Consider the following 10,319-nt stretch of genomic DNA (forward strand, 5'->3'; position numbering starts at 1 on the left):
TTTTAATTAGTTTCCATTCTATTTGCTTCTCAGATTGCCTTTACCAAAGATTATTTTCTCTGCAATATTCTTATACTCATTCTTCTTCACTCTTGTGCTGAACCTTACTTGTTGATATTGTTATATTGTGAATCAATCCTCCCTATGTCTATGTTTTATATCTTACTGCTTTCTTCATGCGTTCTGGGAGAAATCTTTATTTGATTTTCTAAACAAGGTTCTGTACTTCTCTTTGCTTGCTTTCTTCTTTTTTGTTTTTAAAATTTGGCACCAAGGTTTTGTGCTTCTGAAAAGTTTGGTAGGGTCCTGAGTTGGTAACTTAATCTTCACCTGCTGATTTTTCTGTCCTATCTAGTAGTTTTCTGCTTATATTTTCATGGAACCCCTAGATCAATCAATATCACCAGCTGCCACTTTTCATTACAGGCGTTGTATAGGTCTCGTATTATTGTTACATTTTTGTACAGGGCTGGTGATAATTTGAGGATAGCTTGGTTGGAAGTATGACAGGGTCGGGGGAATGTGACTGGAAATCTTAAAGACAGGCCTCTTGACCATTGTGGATAAGTGGATCCTGTGCTGTGCAGATGAAGGTCTGGTCTGGCAATTCTGAAGGGTTGGAGGTAATATTACAGGAAGATTTTCTAATCAATGGTGTTTGTTATGGATAACTTTACTTTGGCAAAGTGACCAAAAAAATAAATATTTTCTCTGGCATAATTATGGACATATTTTGAAGGTGAAATATATTATGAGTTAGCAATTCTTCTCTATGTGGGAAGCAGAAGAGTTCTAGCTGTGCTTTAGGGTTTTATGGGTGAGAGAGAGTAGTTGTTTGGGCCTACAGACCCAGCTGTGTTACTAGGATTGCTGCCTCTGATTTCACCAGACACTGTTTAACATGGGAAGTGGAGATAAGTAGTTCTGCCTAGGTGGCTTATGGTAGACCATCAGGTAGGAAAGGAAGGTCAGCGAGAAGGAGCAGAGGGGCGTGCCATGCAGACATGATTCACTGTGTGGGTGGCTGAGGAAACTGCAGTCCTGGTGGAAGGCAGGCTTCTCCTTGGCTGGTGAGTGCAGGAAGACAACAGGTGATGCCTGCAAATATCACTCAGCTCAGACCCTTACCCTGACATTCTCCAATGTAAGCAATGAGAGAAAGAGATTAATGTATCAGGAAATAATAAACATCAGCTATGATCTCACCACACACAACCACAACAGGGGTGACGGAGGAGCTGAAACAGACACTGTCAGTGAGTGAGGGTGGGGTCAAATCGAGAAGCAGGACTGCAGCAGGAGCTTAGGCACTTGTAGGTGAGTGGACACTCTCAGCAATCCACTTGCCTTTTACAACAGATGAAAACTTAACATATCCCTAATATAATTCTTGATTTCTACTTCCTAAAACCTGCTCTCCTTCATACTAATTTGTTATGGCTACCCTAAAAAAATGCCCCACAAGTGGCTTAAACAACAGAAATTTACTTTCTCATAGTTCTGGAGCTTGAAGTACAAGATTAAGGTGTCAGCAGGTTTGGTGTCTTCTGAGGCCCTGTCTCCTTCACTTCTAGATGGCCGGTTCTTGCTGTATCTTCACATGGGGTTTTATCTGTAGACATGCATCCCTGGTACTGTGGTCTGTGCTAATGTTCTTTTCTTATGAGGACAGGTGTCAGATTGGATTAGCACCAACCCTATCAGCTTCATTTTAACCTAATCACCTCTTTAAAGGCCATGCTGCAAATAAAGTCACATTCAGTGGTATCAGGGGTAAGGGATTCAACATGAGAGTTTGGAGGGAACACAATTTAGCTGATAACACCTCACAATCTTTTCTCAGTTCATGACATTTGTTTCACTCAACCATTCAAAAACATAAGTGTCACTCTTGATTGTTTAGTCCCCTCCGTGTACTGCCCTTAGCAAATCCAATTGGTTCTACCTTCAAAAGATATCCCATATATGATCAGTTTCATAATCTCTATCAGAAGGCCCTGAGTCAAGTCATGATTCTCCCTCCTGGAGGACTTTCAACAGTCTCCAGCTGATCTTGGTGACATTCTTGCCCCTCACCACATCCCATGCAGTTCTCCTTACAACAGCCAGAGTGATCTTTTAAAAATAGAATTTAGAACATCAGCAAGATGGCTGACTAGAGTTCCCTGGCACTCATTTCCCCACAAAAAGAAATCAAGAAAACAAACAATTTTATGTCAGCTAGTGTGATTTAAAAAGTATGCTGGAGACCACCAGGGGAACAGAAACACCTCTGTGAAGTACAGAAACTCAATATAGCATCCTGCCTCTGACATACTCTCTCTTCAGTCAAGGTTGGCTCAGGGTCATCAGTAACTCCATTCTACAGGAAAAAGTAAGCTGTAGTTCCCCAGTGATCCACATTGCCATAAAAAATGTCAACAATCTTTGCCCCACTGTTCTCACTGGCACAAAAACCAGTCTGGAGAGCAGTTGGGATTTCCAAACTGCATTGCCTTACATAGTAAGAGACCACCTTGAGCACCCTCTGCCCCTGCAATGTAAGGTGCTATGGCTCAGTGCCATCTCCAAACTGAACCTACATAGAGAGTGTGTCTTGCTTTGAGCATCAGTAGCACCCGGCTCTCTATCACTTGAGGCCCCACCATCATTCCAACACATTCATACAGGTATCTGCAGCACCATGACCCTAGCTTCCCAGAGCCTAGCCAGATAAACTAATCAAGACCCCGGCATCCGAACCCATGTGGTGCACCACCAATCCAGGGAAGAAGTGAACAGCAGGGAAGCCACCCATCTGCCTACTAGCCACGACACCCACATGCACCCACACCTCACAACCAGCTAGTCTGCTGAGCCTGTGCATGCTGGTGCCCAGCCTGAAAACTGGTCCTGTGGTGGGCCCACCCCCAGGACTACAGCCTGCTTGGGCCACAACAACTCTGAGTTTGTGCATGGTCTAATAATTGGTCCTGCAGTGACCCTGCCCCCTCAGATGGGACTCTGCAGAGATGGATGGCCCTGCTACACCTGTGAGCACTGACAGCAACCCGCCCACCCAGCAGGAAGACCGCAGTGCATGTAAGTGCACACACCTTGAGAAAAGGCTCTTCCCACTGCTGCTGGTGGCACAGTTGCTGCTGTCACCACCGGGGGCTGCAGCAGTGAAATGCCAGTTGGACCCAGCAAAGTGGCAGGATCCTCAGCATTCTAGCATATGCAGTGTTCTGCACCTCAGGCACTGGAAAGGCTGTGAACCAGACATAGGGAGCCAAAGCACATGCTTTCCAGAACCAGAGAGCTGCCTCCCTGTGGCTGCTGACACAGACAGCAATGTCACCCCCGCAACACAGCAGCAGAGATGCTGCACACTTGCATGCAACCTGGGGACAGGCCCTCTCCGCCTGCTGCTGAGTCTGCTGATGCAGCTGGGGGCCAGAGCATGTGCCACTGGCAGTGACCTAACTTCCACCAGCAGCAGAGCCACTGTGAACTTGCACGTACCCTGAGGACTGGCTTATGCTGCTGCCAGAAGCCAAAGTGTGCTCCACATTGCCAGAGAGCTGCCTGCTAGTGGCTGCTGCCACTGACAATAACAACACCCTGCCCTAGCAGCACAGCTGCAGCAAATTTGCATGTGCCTCGAGGACAGGCTTTCTTCAGGTATTGCTCCTGCTATTGGGAGATCCAAGGATTACCCCATCCAACTTACCACAGCCAACATCCATGTACATAACTAGGGGGACTGAGGACAGACCTGCCAAGCCTGGTTCCATCATCCCAGTGCCCAGGCACACTACCCAGGGGTGTGGCAATCATCCTGCTTTGTCCACCACCACTGGCATTTGCACATTCCTTTAGGAGGACTGAGAATGGGCCCAACCAGCCTGACAGTAGCACTGTAGCCAGAAACAATATGCATGCAACATCTGAAGGTCTGGAGACTGGCCCCCAGCCCATCACAACCACCTCTAACACCAGAGCTTGCAACTTGAGAATCTGAGGGTTGTCCAACCAAGCTACAGAAATTGCCCATGGCAAGCACATTCCCAGAGGCCTAAAGGCCCACCCACCCTTTCAGCCTACGATTGCAACTGCTAGTACCCAAGTAAGCTACTTAAAGCCCCCAGAATTGTTCTGCTTAAAGCTGCTAAAACTGGTACAAACATATGTTGCCTAGGTGCCAAATATAGGCACTCTCAGCCCACTGTTACCCCTACTGGGGCCCAAGAACTGGCCCACCTAAAATCTCTGTCCCCAGGAAAACCTCACTACAGCCTCCAATCACAACTACAGCCTAAGCCACTGAGGAAGTCACAGACACCACTTATGCTGTTAATAGCTGAAGGAATAATATAAGACCACCTTACTGTACACACGCAGAATCAAAGCCGAAGTGTCCTACTGAATCAACACCACAGATACATCTTCAGAAAGAAAAGTTAATGTTTTGGACCTGTGTCACTGCCCAAATCTCATGTTGAATTATAATCCCCAATGTTGGGGGAGGGGCTTCATTGGAGGTAATTGGATCATGGGGGTGGATCCTTCATGAATGGATTAGCACCATCCCCTGGGTACTATTCTCATGATGATGAGTGAGTTCTCATGAGATTTGCTTGTTTAAAAGTGTGTGTCACCTCCCCCCCACCCAGTCCTTCTCCTGCTATGTAAGATGCCTGCTCCTGCTTTGCCATTTGCCATGAGTAAAAGCTCCCTGAGGCCTCCCCAGAAGCAGATGTCACTATGCTTCCTGTACAACCTATGAAACTGTGAGCCAATTAAACCTCTTTTCTTCATAAATTACCCACTCTCAGGTACTTCTTTATAGCAATGTGAGAATGAACTGATACAGAAAATTGGTACTGAAGAGTAGGGCATTGCTATAAAGATACTAAAAATGTGGAAGCGATTTTGGAGATGGGTAATGAGCAGAGGTTAGAAGAGTTTGGAGGACTCAGAAGACAGGAAGATAAGGGAAAATTTGGAACTTCCTAAAAACTTGTAAATTGTGACCAAAATGCTAATACTGATATGGAAAATGAAGTCTGGGCTGAGGAGATCTCAGATAAAAATAAGGAACTTATTGGGAACAACTGGAGCAGTCACTTTTGTTATGCTTTAGCACAGAGCCTGGGTGCATTGTTCCCCTCCTTTAGGGACTTGTGGAACTTTGAACTTGTGAGTGATGATTTATGGTATCTGGTGGAAGAAATTTCTAAGCAGCAAAGTGTTCAAAATATGACCTGGCTGCTTCTAACAACCTAAGCTCATATGCCTAAGCAAAGAAATGAGCTAAAACTCAAATTTGTATTTAAAAGGGAAGCAGAGTGTAAAAGTTTGGAAAACTTGCAGCCTGGCCATGTGGTAGAAAAAAAATTCCCATTTTCTAGAGAAGAATTTACCCCAGCTGCAGAAATTTGCATGAGTAAAGAATAACCAAATGTTAATAGCCAAGACAATGGGAGAAAGACATTGAAGGCATTTCAGAGACTTTCGTAGCCACACCCACATCACAGGCCTGGAGTCCTAGGAGGGCAGAATGGTTTCCTGGTCCAGGCGCAGGGCCCCACTGACCTGCACAGCCTCCAAACACTGTTTCCTGCATCCCAGCTGCTCCAGCTCCAGCTGTGGCTCAAAGGGGTCCAGCTGCAACTTGGGCTGCTGCTTCAGAGGATGCCAGCCATAAGCTTTGGCAGCTTCCATGTGGTGTTAAGTCTGTGAGTGTGCAGAGTGCAAGAGTTGAGGTTTGGGAGCCTCTCTTTTGATTTCAGAGGATCTACAGAAAAGCCTAAATGTCCAGGCAGAAGCCTGCTGCAGAGGCAGTGCCCTCACAGAGAACCTCTACTAAGGCAGTGCAAAGGGAAAATGTGGAGTTGGAACCCCTACACAGAGTCCCCACTGGGGCACTGCCTAGTGGAGCTGTGAGAAGAGAGCTGTCATCATGCAGACCCCAGAATGACAGATCCTCTGACAGCTTGCACCATGCACCTGGAAAAGCTGCAGGCACTCAATGTCAGTCCTTGAGAGAAGCTGTGGGAAATGAACCCTGCAAAGCTACAGGGGTGGAACTGAAAAGGCCTTGGGAACCCACCCCTTCCATCAGTATGCCTGGTTGCGAAACATAGAAAGTCAAATGAGGTTATTTTGCAGCTTTAAGATTTAATGACTTCCCTGCTGGTTTCAGATTTGCATGGGGTCTGTAGCCCCTTTCTTTTTACAGCTTTCTCTTTTTTGGAACAGGAGTGTTTACCCAATGCTTGTACTCCCCTTGTATCTTGGAAGTAACTGTTTTTTGAATTTACAGGCTCATAGGTGAAAGAGACTAGCCTTGTCTGAGATCAGCCTTTGGACTTTCGACTTTTGAGCTAATGCTGAAATGATTTAAGACTTTGGGGGACTCTTGGGAAGGCATGATTGTATTTTGAAATGTGAGAAGTACATGAGATTTGGGAGTAGCGATGGGCTGAATGACATGGTTTGGATCTGTGTCCCCACCCAAATCTCATGTTGAATTGTAATCCCCAGTGTTGGGAAAGACTGGCATGTTGGGAGGTGACTGGATCATGAGGGCAGATTCTTCATAACTGGTTTAGTACTATTCTCTCACTGCTGTTCTCATGATGGTGAGTAAGTTCTCATGAGATCTTGTTGTTTAAAAGTGTGTTGCATCTCGCCCCCACTTGGTCCTGATCCTGCCATGTAAGACTCCTGCTCCAGCTTTGCCTTTTGCCACAAGTAAAAGCTCCTTAAGGTTTCCCCAGAAGCATATGCTTCTATGCTTCCTGTACACCCTGCGGAACCATGAGCCAATTAAACCTTTTTTTGAAAAATAAATTACTCACTCTCAGGTATTTCTTTATAGCAATGTGAGAATGGACTGATACAAAAATCTTCCCCTATGAAAGCCAATTTAAAAAACAGAAGAAGCAACTATTTCACCAGATGTGCAGACATCAATGTAAGGACACAGGAAACATGAAAAAGCAAGACAATATGACACCTCCAAATCAACACAATACTCCTCCAGCAGTAGATTCCAATGAAAAAGAAATTTATGTAATGTTGGGGAAAATATTTAAAAAATGATACTAATGGAGCTCAGTGAGATAGAAGAGAACACAGGTAAAAAATAGAAAGAAACCAGAAAACCATTTCAGGATATTAAAGAGAAATTCAACAATGAAATGGATATCATAAAAAAGAATCAAACAGAAATGCTGGAGATAAATAAATCAATAAATGAAAGAAAAATACATCTGAAAGCTTCAAAAATAGAATAGGTCAATGAGAAGAAAGAATATCAGAACTTGAAAACAAATATTTTAAATAACCCAGTCAGACAAAAAAAGAGGGATAAAATGTGAAAAAGATGAACAAATCCTACATGACATATGGGATGCCATAAAGCAACCAAATTTTTGAATTTGGGTTTTTCCCAAAGGCAAAATGAAAGGCAAAAACATAAAAAACCTATATAATGAAATAATAGAAGAAAACCTCTCAAGTCTAGCAAGAGAGTTAAACACCTAGATACAGGAAGCTTAGATAGATACAACCCAAAAATATTTTCTTCATGTCACATTATACTCAAACTGTCAAAAGTCAAAGAGAAAAACACTATAGAAGTGGCAGAGCAATATGGTAGAATAGAAGGCTCCACCAATCATCCTACCCACAGGAACACCAAATTTAACAACTGCCTACATAATCAAAGCACTTTCATAAGAACCAAAAATCAGGTGATCACTCAAAGTACCTGCTTTTAACTTCATATTACTGAAAGAGGTACTGAAGAGGGTAGGAAAGACAGTCTTGAATTGCCATCGCCACCCTTGTCTTAACCCAGCAGAAACTACGTAGAATGGAGAATCTGTAGACTTGGGGAGGGAAAGTGCGGTGATTTTGAAACTTCGCATTGAAATCAGTGCTGCCTTGTGACAATGGAAGGCAAAACCGGGGTGAACTCAGCTGATGTCCACCCACAGAGGGAGCATATAGACCAGCCCTAGCCAGAAGAGAACTGTACATTCCAGCGGCCAGAACTTGAGTTCTGGCAAGCCTTGTCACTGTAGGCTAAAGTAGTCTGGGTCTCTAAATAAATTTGAAAGGCAGTCTAGGCCACAAGGACTACAAATCCTAGGTGAGTCCTAGTGCTTAGCTGGGCTCAGAGCAAGTAGACTGGTGGGGGCGGTGGGTACATGACCTACTGAGACATCAGCTGGGGTGGCTAAAGCAGTACTTGGGCCATCCCTCCCTCAACCCCCAGCTACACAACTTATGGCTCCAAAAGAGACCACCTCCTTCCACATGAGGAGAGGAGAAGGAAGAGTGAGGAGGACTTTGTCTGGCATCTTGGATACCAGCTTAGCCTCAGTAGGATAGAGCTCTGGTCAGAGTCATGAAGCCCTGATTTCAGACTCTAGCTCCCAGATGACATTTCTAGACACACACTGGGCTGGAAGGAAACCTACTGCATTGAAAGGAAGAGCCAAGTAATGGAAGAACCAATCACCTGCTGATTAAAGAGCACTTGGGCCTTGAATAACAAGCGGTGATATCCAGGTAGTATGCTGTGGGCCTTGAGTGAGACTCTGAGATGTGCTGGTTTCAAGTGAGACCCAACACATTCCTAGCTGTGGTGGGTATGGTCAGAGATTCCTCCTGCCTGAGAAAAGCAGAAAGAAAAAGTAAAGGGGACTTTGTCTTGAACCTTAGGTACCAGGTCAGCCACAGAGAAGTATAACACCAAGTGGGCTCTTGGGGTCCCCAATTCCAGGCCCTGGCTCTTGGACAGCATTTATGGACCTGCTCTGGTCCAGACGGGGAGCCCACCACTATAAAAGGTGAGTCCTAGATCTGGCAGCATTATTCACCACAGGCTGAATGAAGAGCCCTTGGTCCTTAAGTGAGCATCAGTGGTAGCCTGAGAATATTCCCATAGGCTTGTGGTGATGGTGGCCAGGGGGCAAGGTGCCTGCATATGAAAAGGGAAGATTAGAATGGTAAGAATTGCATCTACTGGTTTGAGTGCCAGCTTAACAGCAGTACAATAGAACACAAGGTAAATTTCCAAAGTTTTGGACTCTGGTCCGTGGCTCCTGGACAGCATTTTTGGACCTGCCTGGAGCTAAGGGATCTTGCTGCTATGAAGAGAAGCACATAAGCCTATCCATAAGCCCCAAAGCAGTACTAAGAGAAGATTATTGCTATATGTGCCTACATCAAAAAATAAAAAAACTTCACATAAACAATCTAATGATGCATCTTAAAGAACTAGAAAAGCAAGAGCAAACCAAACCCGAAATAAGTAGAAAAAAGAAATAAAGACTAGAGCATAAATAAATGAAATTAAAATTAAAAAATACAACAGAAGAATGAAACAAAAAGTGTGTTTTTTGAGAAGATAAACAAAATTGACAAACCTTTTGACAGACTAACCAGGAAAACAAGAGAGAAAACCCAAATAAATAAAATTAGAGATGAAAAAGGAGATATTATAACCTACACCACAGAAATTCAGGGGATTATTAGAGACTACTGTGAGCAACTATATGCTAATAAATTGAAGAAACTGATAAATTCCTAGACAAATGTAACCGGCCAAGATTGAACTATACAGAAATCCAAAAACCTGAATAGACCAATAACAAGTGATGAGATCAAAGCCATAATAAAAACTGTCCTAGCAAACAAAAGACCAGGACCTGATGACTTCACTGCTGAATTTTACCAAACATCTAAAGGAGAACTAATACTGATCCTTCTCAAACTATTCTGAAAAATAGAAAGGGAAGGAATACTTTCAAACTCATTTGGTGAGATGAATATTACCCTAATATGAAAACTAGACAAAGACACATTAAAAAAAATACAGGCCAATATTTTGGATGAACATTGATACAAAAATTCTCAACAAAATGCTAGCAAACAGAATGCAACAGCCCATTAAAAATACAATTCATCATTACTATGTGGCATTTATCCCATGGATGCAAGAATAATTCAACATGTGCAAACCAATGAATGTTGATAAATCATATAAACAGAATGAAGGACAAAACTAATATGCATTGCAATAGATAATGAAAATCATTTGATAAAATTCAACATTCCATCATGATAAAAATCATCAAAAACTGGGCATAGAAGGAAAATGCATCAACATTATTAAAACCATATATGACAGACCCACACCTAATATCATACTGAATGGGGAAAAACTGAAAGCTTTCCTCTAAGATCTGGAACATGACAAGGATGCCCACTGTCATCATTGTTATTCAGCATAGTACTGGAAGTTCTAACTACAGCAATCA

This window comes from Pan paniscus, chromosome 10 (genome assembly GCF_029289425.2).
Source record: "Pan paniscus chromosome 10, NHGRI_mPanPan1-v2.0_pri, whole genome shotgun sequence".
In the NCBI taxonomy this organism is placed as follows: Eukaryota; Metazoa; Chordata; class Mammalia; order Primates; family Hominidae; genus Pan; species Pan paniscus.